General features: G+C 38.2%; 1 protein-coding gene across 7 annotated transcripts in view; it reads left to right on the top strand.

The window, feature by feature from the left end:
* Positions 1-12558, top strand: part of STXBP5 (syntaxin binding protein 5) — a 141368-nt gene that overhangs the window by 14030 nt on the left and 114780 nt on the right. The gene's annotated exons all lie outside the window — the stretch shown is intronic.

Below are 12558 nucleotides of genomic sequence, written 5' to 3'. Positions count from 1 at the left end.
TTTCCAACTATTCAGTCTTTGTACTATATTTTTCATAATGTGTTGTATTTTTCTTTTAAAATTCACTTTATCTTACTTGAAAAAAGCACTTAGCCATTAAGCATCTTGAGAATGGATGCTGGGATAAAAGATGGTTTTTTACTTGACATGTGAGAATGTATGTTCCTTCTTGGATCTTTAACCCAGACCACTGTTCTTTATGACTGTATTTCATAGTAAACTGACCAAGTGATTTGTTTAAAAATATATTTGTATATTAAAAGCCATTTAAAAGAATTGCTTGCAATAGAGTTCATTTTGATACCTTTTAGTCCCATTACTAACCTAAAAACAGTAAATAATATGAATGAATATTTTTAACCACTTTTAATTTGTTTATAAATAATAAAAAAATATATTCAAAATAGCAGTAGAAGAGGTAACTAGAGGCCTATTTCAACCCAGTTCATACTATAATGTATTAGTCTAGATGCTGCAATTTTTTGTTTTGATGTTTATTTCATATGAAAAGAAAGCAGCTGATCATAATTTCAGTACCATTGGACGTTTATTGTAACATGTTAATAATCGTTTTGAATTAAGGAAGTTTTAAATGTTGGCCTCTGCATTTTTCATGTTTAATTTTAGCATTTTGTTAAATTTTTACTGCAGAAATAGTGCACGTTACAGTTTTGCTTAAATAGCAGATGAGTAGAATGTTAGAATTGTGAGTCAGCAGTAAAAATTATGTCCACAGCTAGCTTCATTTTTTTATGTTAATTTTTTAACGGACTTTAGTTTTGAGAGCGATTTTGGGTTGACAGCACAACTGAGCAGAAGCTGCAGTCCTGGAAGCTGTGCTTTCAGCAGATGGAGGCTGTCCCCACTTGACACAGCCTCCCCTGTCAGCAACATTCCCCACCAGAACAGTGTGTTTGTTACAACTGATGAAACTACATCGGCACATCCTAACTGTTCAGAGCTCCTACTTTGTGTTAAGGGTCACTCCCGGTGTTGTACATTCTAGGGACTTGACAAATGTATACTAACATGTTTCCACCATTATACTATACATAATGGATTCATTAACTTAAAAAACCTCTATGTTCCACTTGTTCATTCCTCTCTTTCCCTAATCCATAGTAAGCACTGATTGTTTATGGTCTTCATATTTTTGTCTTTTTTACCATGTCATATCGTTGGAATCATATAGTATGTAGCCTTTTCAAATTGGCTTCTTTCACATAGTACAAAATATTCCTATAAGTTTCCTTTGAGTTTTTTCACGGCTAATAGCTCATTCCTTTTCAGTGCTGAATAATATTCTATTGTCTGGATATACTGCAGTTTATTTGTCCATTCACCTACTGAAGGGAAGGATCTCTGGATTGTTTCCAAGTTCTGACAGTCATGAAAAATGTGACTGTAAACATCTGTGTGTTGGTATGTCTGTGGATATAAGTTTTCAGGTAAATACCAAGGAGTGTGATTACAAGATTGTATAGTAAGAGTATGTTTAGTTTTGTGAAAAACGGAAACTGTCTTCTAAAGTAGCCATGCTGTTTTGCATTCCCATGAGCAATGAACAAGAAAGAGTTCCTGCTGCTCGACATTGTCATCAGCATTTGGTGTTGTCAGTTCTGGAATGTGGCCATTCTAATGGGTTTGTAGTGGTATCTCCTTGTTGTTTTAATTTACATTTTCTCAGTGACACTTGGTGTAGAAACGTCTTTGCATTTGCTTACTTGCCATTTCTGTATCTTTGTTGAGGTGTCTGTTAAGGTCTGTTGCCTCCTTTTTAATTGAATTAGTTTTTTAATTGTTGAGTTTTAAGTGTTCTTTGTGTATTTTGAATAATAGTCCTTTTGTAAATATTTTTTCAAAGTCTATGGCTTGTGTCTTATTCTCTTGACATTGTGTTTTGCAGAACAGAAGTTTTTAATTTTAATGAAGTCCAGCTTATCAGTTTTTTCATGGATGGTGCCCTTGGTGTTGTAGCTAAAAGGTCTTCACCATACACAGGGTCATCTAGCTTTTCTCCTATGTTATTCTCTAGGAGCTTTATAGTTTTATGTTTGACATTTAGTTCTGTTATCTAGTTTTGAGTTAATTTTTTATAAGGGTGTAAGTTCTGTGTCTAGATTCAGTTTTGGTGGTAAGGTATGGGTAGGGGGGAGCATTCTGTAGTCCTGTTGTTAGATTGCATTCTTTCAGTGAGCCTTGGACTTCACCAGTGCTTTGCAATCCTCCTCTGTCCCTCCTCGCAACCCCCAGGTGAGTTAGGATGGAGTTGAGTATTTCCTTTTTACCACTTCAGGCGCTGATAAACCCCCAGCAGGTTATGCTGTGGTTAGTTTCTTTTGAGGGGTAGACATTGTTAAGAACAGAATGTCCAGTGTATTTGCAGATAGCCCCCCTCGCCCCCCTACTGGAAGCAGGAAGGGATTTTTCTCAGATACTCACTTGAGAACCTGGTAGAACTCATGCTGGTGAAACTCAGTAAAATGTGGGTCCCTCTGGAGTTTCTAACTCAAATTTCTCTACTTTAAGCCTCCAGCAATTCATCAATTTATAGTTTAGATTTCCTTCTCAGGCACTGACTCCTGTGGATGAGTCTGCGGGTTGGTTTATTTTGTTAAGCTGTTATTCTCTGTATTGGCCTGTCTTTGCAGTTTTTGGGGGAGTGATTTGCTCTGTGACCTCACCTGTGGATCTAAGAAGAGTTACTGATTTTTAGTTTGTTTAGCTTTTTACCTGTTAGGATACAGTGACAATTTCCAACTTTCTTATATGCTTACCAGAAACTGGAAGTCTATATTAATTTTTATAGTTAAAAAAATCTTCATAAAGATCTTCAAAAAGAGATTTAAAAATTGATGATTGTCAAGTAGGTGAATGTATAGAATAGGGGTACTCAACTATAAAAGTGTAAATAATTATTTGACAAAGGCTTTGTATTGCAAATACATTTATAGGTCATAAAATACAAAATGAAATATTCCTTGCTATATTAAATTTTGGTAATGACTTATTGAGGTCCTGTTTTGAGCATATTCCTATCAAGATGATTAGAAGGTAGTTCAGATAGCAGTAGCAAATTATGAAAAGTTAGGAAAATAAGACTTATGCTGAGATGTTAATGAAATTTGTGATTACTGTATTCTGTTTGAAGAAGGAAAGTCTGGGAAATTATGTAATGAATCATTTATATATTTATAAATTTTATGGAAGATAATGCTTAATTCTTTTTATGCCCACAAGGTTTTCGAGTTTTTTCTCAACCGTGGCTGCACATTAGAATAATTAGTGGCACTGAAAAAAGCAAAATATGCACACAATGCCCACACATATGCTTGGATTTCTTCTCTAGAGATTCTGACTGTGAGTCCGGCAGGGGGCTTGAGATCTATAATTTTTTTATTTTAAATCTTTATGGATACTTATAAGGTAGAACCAGAATTGAGAAACACTGGTTAAAATTCAACAGGCAGGGTAGCAGTATTCTTAGCATGGCAGATGGTAGATAATCAGCATGTTCAATACAATTTGTGCAGAGAGGATGCCATTTTAAAGTAATGATGACATCTTGAGGTTTGTGGTATAAGCGGGAGGAAATAAGCTGACTCTTTGCTCTGCCATTACCTTTGGAGACAGCTCTGCGGAGCTGTGACATACAAGGTACATATGAAGGTGGGAAGGATCAGGAGTTCCGGGCTTGAGTTATGTATTTCCCCTAATAGTGTATCCAGCCCTGGACATGAGAACCAGCAATAAAAAAATGCCTTGTTGTAGTCTTAATTAAGCGGTTGAACAGTCTAGTTTTAAACTTGTAGGTGTCCTCACACTGACCAGGTAAAGGAGGCAGGTGAGGCATTTCACAGGTGAGAAAACTAGCACACATACATTGTCTTAGTTATCTTTCATAGGGTAAATGAATTGGTTTATGCTAAAGCCTTCCCTCTTTTCATTTTAAGAGTGCTTTCATCAGTATTCTTTTTTATTTCCGTTACTTTTTTTTAATGTCAATATTGTTGGTGTACAGTATTATGTTAGTTGTATTTGTTGCAGGGGTACAAGATAGTGACTCACATTTTTATACTTTACAATGTGATCACTCCACTCTTTGAAAAGTTATGCACCCCTGTGGTCCTTGCAGCATTATTTACAGAAGCAAGAGGAATGGGTAAGTTTGCCTCTTGACACATCAGTATTCTTTGACCACATGATGGTAGTATTTAGAGTTTAACTTTGATTTTGGAAAAGAGTCACATTATGGTTAAATCTCTTCAAGACTTATGCCATTAAAACATAAAAGTTACCCACTGACTTTTTATTTACAGAATTGTAAGCCAGTTTAGAGTAGCAACACCTTGAAGGCTTACTAGAATACTTAAAGAAATGTCAATTACTCTGTTTGCTGAAAGTATAAGAATGTCCTAAAAGAAAGAGGAAGGAAAGTTTTCTTGGTTTCTGATGGATTAAAATTCCATTCCTGAGCCCTGGCTGGATAGCTCAGTTGGTTAGAGCGTCCTCCTAAATAAAGAGCAGGGGTTGCTCGTTCGGTCCCAGTCAGGGCACATACAGGAACAGATGTGTTCCTGTCTCCCTCCCTTTCTCTCTCACTAAAATCAATAAGAAAAATTAAAAAAAAAAATCCACTACTTAAAATTATGCTCTTGAGTTTACTTTTTTTTTTTTAACTGCAGTAGGAAGGGACAGTTTATCCTTAATGATCTTTCTTGATTTATTAACAGAGCATCTGTTCAAAGGAAGTTACTTTCATGGAGTATTACATAATTAAATATATACTACTGTAGGATAATTTATTAGTCACTTAGATATCCATGTTCTCATCTTTAAACTTTGCAGGATATAAATGTATTTTCAGGAACTGAACAGAATATCAAAGTTCTTCAAGTGTTTTCCATTTTTTATGTACTCCAGTCTTCCATTTCTAGGTTGGAAAATTGAAGAGTATGTCACTTCTGTAGAGGCTGGAATAATATCAATACTTTACCTTTTTCCTTGTTGGTAGGAATTAATGAACAAATTCTCTGAGAAAACATATAATGTTTAAAAATTTAGTAATTTACTAGGCATCTATCAGTCCTGTATTATTTTTCCTTTGTAAAAGCAAAGGTTGCCAAAATATGTGTTTAATATACAGTGTTAGTGCCTGTGGTGAAAACTTGCCATCCTGGCTGATTTGGCTCAGTGGTAGAGCATTGGTCCGGTGTGTGGAAGTCCCAGGTTTGAATCCCGGTGAGGGCACACAAGAGAAGTGACCATTTGCTTTCCCACCTCTCCCCCTCCCCCCCCTTCTCCCACAGCTGTGGCTCGATTGGTTCAAGTGCATCAGCCCTGGGTGCTGAGGGTGGCTCTGTGGAACCTCCACCACCTCAGGCATCAAACCCCAGATGGGCAGAGCATTGGCCCCAGACAGGGTGACTGGGTGGATCCCTGCCGGGGCACATGTGGGAGTCTGTCTATCTCCCCTCCTCTCACTTGGAAAAGAAGAAAAAAAAACTTGCCTAGGAGCTATACCTTTCAGAACGTATCACTGGCTGGAGTTAATATTGCCTACTTTTTTTTATTGTTTTTTTGTTTCTGTTTTGTTTTTTTCTACCTTGCTGACAATACAGTGGGAATCCAGAAATCCCAGAAAGGAGAATAAGCAAGAAGAGGAACTTATTGCTGTGATTGTAATGCCAACCTAATAAATGATTGGAAGACAAAATGAACAGGCTAGAAATGTAAATTCACGGAATTATAAGATATATCATGGCCCCTGGAGACAGTGCAGTCCAGTCTCCTAATAGAGGCAGTTTATCAATTTCTGGAAACAGCTGGGGTTCTGATAGAGGTTGTCCTTCATGTTGTAGATCAGTTTGGTACATACTGTCATCTTCCTAGTGTTAAGTCTGCTGACTAGTGAATATGGGATGTCTTTCCATTCACTTAGATCTTTCAGCAATGTCTTGTAGTTTTCAGTATACAATTCTAGCATTTCTTTAGGTAAATTAATTCCCAAGTATTTTATTTTTTTGTGATGTTATTGTAAATTTGATTGTTTTCCTTATTTCACTTTTCAGATTCTTTGTTGCCAGTGTATGATTTTTGTGTACTGATGGTGTGTTGTTCAGACCTTGCTGAATTCATTTATTTGTTCTAATAGGTTTTTAAGTGGGTTTCTTAGAGTTTTCCATATATAAGATCATGTCATCTATGAATAGAGGTCGTTTTACTTCTTTCTTTACAATCTGGACACTTTGCATTTTTCTTGCCTGTGTTCCCTGGCTAGAACACACTGTGTAATGTTGAATAGAAATAGAGCCGACATTCTTTTTCCTGAGCTAAGCAGGAAAGCATTCAGTCTTCCAGCATTAAGGGTGATGTTACCTGTGGAGTGTTCATAGATGCCCATGATCAGGTTGATGGAGTGTTCACAGATGCCTTTCTTGTTGGGTATTTTATCATGAAATAATGTTGGATTTTGTCAGACATTTTCTCCATTGAGATGATCATGTGCTTTAGGCCCTTTATTCTAATAATATAGTATTTGATTTATGAGCTTTTTGAGGATAGTTGTTTACTCATTTAGTGTCTTATTTAACTTTGCTATGAACTGTTTCTTTCACATAGCTGTCGTCTCTAAAATGTTTATTGGATGATCATTTTATACATGAAGACTTTGTAAGGAGGCTGTCTTAAAATTTCAACTAGAATTAGCGTTAAGGACTCTAGCTGTTTGCTTATTCTGCAGGGCCATGGCGCTTCATTATTAACATTAGTAGGTATTTATTACCACAACTAATATGAAAACAGAGTCTAGAAAAATTTTTTGATTGGCATATTGTTTATGCCTAATTCATTTTATGATGTTTACTTAATACTAAAAGTTATATTTGGTCTAGTTTTATGCTATTAAACCAGTTTGACTTTATTGTGTACCCCAGTACAAAACACTGATTATACATACTTTCTCTGTTTATTTTCCACTTTTAAAATATCTTTAAGTTAGGAAGTGACATCTACATGTTGAAATGAGCTCTTGTGTGTGTATGTGTGTGCTGTGAGGGTTGGTGAAATGTGTTCTGGACTTAAACTGCCTAGGTTCAGACCTCAGCCTCCTTACCAAGTAGCTGTATGGCCTTAGGCAACTTATTTAACCTTGCTGTACAGGAGTTTCCTCATCTGTAAACAACAGGACGTATAATAGAAGTACTCGTGTGAGGTAATACATACATAGTTCTTGACTCATGTTACATGTTCCATAAATCTTTATTTATTTATTAGAGAGAGAGGGAGGGAGGGAGGGACAGATAGGGACATACAGACAGGAAGGGAGAGAGATGAGAAACACCAAGTCATAGTTGCTGCACCATAGTTGATTGCTTTCTCATATGTGCCTTGACTGGGGGATCCAGCGAGCCAGTGACAGCCTTGCTCAAGCCAGTGACCTTGGGCTCAAACCAGCGACCTTGGGCTTCAAGCCAACAACCTTTGGGCTCAAACCAGTGACCATGGGGTCATGTCTGTGACTCCACACATAAGCTGGTGACCCTGCGCTTAAGATGGTGAGCCAGTGCTCAAGCCAGAGTAGCTTGTGCTCAAGCCAGTGACCTTGGGGTTTCAGACCTGGGTCCTCAGCATCGCAGGTGGATGCTCTGTCCACCGCACCACTGCCTGGTCAGGCGCATGTTCCGTAAATCTTAACTGCTGTGATGATATAGTTCAAGCCCTCCTAATTTCTCCTTGCTTCCTCCCTTTCCAGCCCCCGCCCGCACCCCCCAAGAGAGAGAAAACCATTTAAGCAGTAGGCCGAGTGCTTATTTTGAGTTTGCATTTGATGGTGCAGTGTTATAAAAGGGTTCACTGGCTCTGCACTTCGTTTCTGTTTATCTGTCCTTCATGGACCTCTTCCTGATTTTTTCCCTGATTATTAATTTCTAGTTTCAATATGTTATATTTTTCCCTTAAATATTTTTTATTTTGTATTACTTACTTTAGAGGGTTGTGTTTAAATTCAAAGCCCCGCATCAAAGAGTTCGCTCGCAGCCTGTGTTAGCCTTGCATTCTACAGCTCCTCTTCAGGGGTTACGGCGGTGATTGTTCTGGACAGAAACCCCGAGTGGGGCCACGGAGGAAGTATCGGCATGTGTCATGGTTCAGATCAGTTAATTACTCCAGAGACCAAGTTGCCTAGTAGGATGAGGTAGATGTCATAGCGCTTGTAGGTAAGCAGTAGAGAATTCAGAGTAAAGGTATCTAAGATAGGAAGGTTGCACCATTTTTAAAAGAATGTATTGGAGTTCAGCATTAGAAGGTGAGGTGTGTTGACAGCGATAAATATTCAGTGTACCCTTACAATTTTGGCTTTGCCTTGTAATTGATTCATGCTTATATAAAAGAACAGATATTAGAATAATAAATACATATTTCTCCATTTAATAAATACCTTTTCAGAATTGTTGACTATGTAATCTTTTTTTTAATTTTAATTTCAGATATTTTGTATTCTCATTTAATTGTGAACATAGCCACAATAAATGGGAATAAATTAACCAAGCCGATTTTTGTTACAGTGTTTGATCATTTTCTAATAAAACTGTTAATTCTCAGTAAAGACATATCAGGAAGAATCATGTATGCAAGAGGCAATAATCGGAGGTGTGAAAGGATGTGAGTATTTGCATCGATGACAGACTGTTTTGTTCTATTCAGAGTTGATATTTTCTTACATTATGAAATATCCATTGTATGGTAATGTTAGTTTTTGTTAAAATAATGAGTACATTGTGTTAAAACAATGATAATGGCCACCATTTGGTGAGTACATTCTATGTAGTTTTAATTCTTACCACAGTTCTTCATGCTAGACTAAATAGGTGTCTTCATGTCGTAAGGAAGAAAGTTGAAAGGTGTGATGATCCTCCTGAGGTCGCAGCAAGCAAGTGGTAGAGCTGGCATGTGCACTGACTTGAAACTGGAGGTCTGAACTCTTCCTGCCTCTGATGTGCTCGTGGCACCTGAACAGCAATAACAAGGTGCTGCCGGCCTCTGCGCAAGCGGGTTGGGCTTAGGAAGTCTGCGGGAGAGCTGGAATTTTCGGTACACTGCCGGGATTGAGAACTACTTGCTCTGGAGTTTGTGTTCTTTCCACACAGATTATCTCCTGATTATATAAATGAGCAGTCTTAGTTCTTTAAAGTTTACTTTTAAACTTTCTGTTATTGTAAAGTAACAATTTATTATGATATGTTTCCCAATCTGTAGGGCTTTTTTGTGTTAGGACTCCTCAGGGCTTGCTACAGCGTAGTGCTACCCTCTCCAAAGAAAAAGGGAAACGAATCAGTAACAACTTTGAGAAACATCACTTCTTTGAGCATCAGGGGCAAAACGGGTTTACAGTTGTGAGTGCGCAAAATACAGTTTATTCTGTACTTTGGAGAAACTTCAGGGAGGTCAGTCGCCTGAAATGTATTGTCTAATGTTAAGTGGATAAAATAACAGTAGATGATTGGAAAAGGAATAACAGTAGATGGCTAGAAAATAAATAATAAGATTATATGAATTCTGTACTTAGATTGCATTGCTAGTGACTTTAAAGTTCCTTTTGAAAAATTAAATATGGCCCCAGTTGGCTCAGTGATAGAGCTTCGATCCCTGCGTGTGAAAGTTTTGGGATCGATTCCTGATCATGGCATACAGGAGAGATGGCCATCTGTTTCTCCCCCTTCCCCCTTCCTTTTCTCTTTCTCTCTCCGTCCCCCCACTTCCCTGTCCCTCCTCCCTTCTCTCTTTCCCTCCTGCAGCCATGGCTTGATTGGTTCGAGCGCATTGGCCCCAGCTGCTGAGAACGCTCCCTGGAGCCTTTGCCTCAGCTCAGTTGTGAGCATGGCCCCAGATGGGCAGAGCATTGGGGTTGCCAGGTGAATCCTGGTCAGGGTGCATGCAGGAGTCTGTCTCTGTCTCTCCCCCACTCTCACTTAAAAATAAAAGGAAATATTAAAAACATGTGTTTTACCTGGCTAGTTATGGTTATCTTTTTTATTCAATAAAAACAATCCTGAACTCCAGTTCTAGTTCATAGAGCCACAGTTAGGGAAAATGTCTTTGTCTAATGTCACAAGATTAGCAAATTAAATAATACGTAAAGTAGAGTTTTTATGATTCTCCACAATAGCTCACATTTTTTCTTTTTTTTGTATTTTTCTGAAGCTGGAAACGGGGAGAGACAGTCAGACAGACTCCCGCATGCGCCCGACCGGGATCCACCCGGCTCGCCCACCAGGGGCCATGCTCTGCCCACCAGGGGGCGATGCTCTGCCCCTCCGGGGCATCACTCTGCCGCGACCAGAGCCACTCTAGCGCCTGGGGCAGAGGCCAAGGAGCCATCCCCAGCGCCTGGGCCATCTTTGCTCCAATGGAGCCTTGGCTGCGGGAGGGGAAGAGAGAGACAGAGAGGAAGGAGGGGGTGGGGGTGGAGAAGCAAATGGGCGCTTCTCCTGTGTGCCCTGGCCGGGAATTGAACCCGGGTCCCCCACACGCCAGGCCGACGCTCAGGCCGACGCTCTACCGCTGAGCCAACCGGCCAGGGCCAATAGCTCACATTTTTTTAATGAGTTTAGTTATCAATTCTGACCTGGTCATCTAAGAGAAATTTTACACCATTCACATAAAATGGGAATTATAGACTATACTAATTGGTACCAGAATTTATCTGGGAAGATATGAATTAGACTCACTTTACTGACTAAAAGGTTAAAGTCCTTTCTGTCTTCTGAGAAAAGAAATGGATAATCAGAGATGAAGACATTTCTTTCCTTGGCCAAGGGTGTGCTTTGGCACAACCAAGTGCCAATGGTAGCAGTCTGAAGTCTATTTCCTATAGTTGCATTTGGTGTAGCAAAAATACTACTATCAATAATAATAATTAACTTAAGATTCTTAAAGAGGAGTACTATTGGCTAAATGTGCTCAATTTGTCTATTTATAAAAGAATTAATTGTTAATAATAAAATGACAAAAAATCCATTGACTATAAATATCACCTAGAAATTTTCTAGAAGTCAAAAGGAAAATATGAATAGAAAATAGGAATTTAGGCCCTGGCCGGTTAGCTCAGCGGTAGAGCGTCAGCCTGGCGTGCGGAGGTCCCAGGTTCGATTCCCGGCCAGGGCACACAGGAGAGGCACCCATCTGCTTCTCCACCCCTCCCCCTCTCCTTCCTTTCTGTCTCTCTCTCCCCCTCCCACAACAAGGCTCCATTGGAGCAAAGATGGCCCGGGCGCTGGGGATGGCTCCTTGGCCTCTGCCCCAGGTGCTAGAGTGGCTCTGGTCGCAACAGAGAGATGCCCCAGAGGGGCAGAGCATCGCCCCCTGGTGGGCAGAGCGTCGCCCCCTGGTGGGCATGCCGGGTGGATCCCGGTTGGGCGCATGCGGGAGTCTGTCTGACTGTCTCTCCCTGTTTCCAGCTTCAGAAAAATTAAAAAAAAAAAAAAAGAAAAAGAAAATAGGAATTTAATATTTGTTGCAATTATTTTTAATTAAGAAGAACTTAAGGATGTTTGTTAATGGAATGTAGGTGTAATCTATATACCTAAATGTGAATTTGTATAGAGTGCTGTGATTTTGTTAAATCCCCATCAAATTTTATTTTTAGATTTAGCTTTCTATAGTATTTTTTATCAATGTTTATCAAGTAGTGAAAAGTTCATTAATGTAGCAGTATTAAAATTGTTGAACTTCTTATTTCAAGTTTGTGAAAGTTAACAATGCTTGGCATGTAGTGAATTCCATGTTTGGGCATTTTTGTTTTCTTTGCTCTTTTCTCAGCATACTTTATAAATTTGGAGTGTAGACTGTGGAACCAGAATGCTTATTCGGATTTCCTCTTTCCTACTTTCTAGTTGTATGATTTGGGGCAAGTTACTTAATTTCTCTGCGCTTCAGTTTCTTACTGTTTATTTGGGGTGAAATTATATATTCTTCATGGGTTCTAAGGATTAAAGGAGTTAAAGTATGTAACTTGTTTAATATAATGCCTAAAAAGAAAATGCTCTTTGTTTGCTGTTATTATATGCAAATTCATAGAAATTTGCATTTTAATCTATATTCAAGCCTATTTTAAAATTTGATACATTCATTGGTGATACAACAACATGCCAAAATTAGAAACATAGTTATGTGACTTTGCATTGTATTTTTAGTGTAAACTTTTAAAACGACACTATCGGAATGAAAAATGCCTGTAAAAAAAAGGTTATTTAAGAGCAAAATTTCAAAATGGCTTCTTTTGTGTATTTTTCAGATTTGTTTGTTAACTTAGGCAAAATTGGATGTTCTACCTTTTCTTCTCTTTAAGTAAAAAGAAAACTTGGACCAGAGTCAAGTCTATTAAATGTATATTATCTTGTTTCTGTATATTGCTATTTTAAATAATTTTTTTTTTCTAATACTACCCTATAAACAGAAAACTATCTGATTAAGTTGATATCTAATAAACCTAGGTCTACATCTCAACCTCAGTAAATAGCGTGCATTGAATATTAGGTCATTGGAATATTATGAGTGTTA

Source organism: Saccopteryx leptura, chromosome 3, assembly GCF_036850995.1.
Source record: "Saccopteryx leptura isolate mSacLep1 chromosome 3, mSacLep1_pri_phased_curated, whole genome shotgun sequence".
NCBI classification, from domain to species: Eukaryota; Metazoa; Chordata; class Mammalia; order Chiroptera; family Emballonuridae; genus Saccopteryx; species Saccopteryx leptura.
Note: the sequence above shows the minus strand (reverse complement) of the source record. Positions and strands in the feature narration are given on the sequence as shown.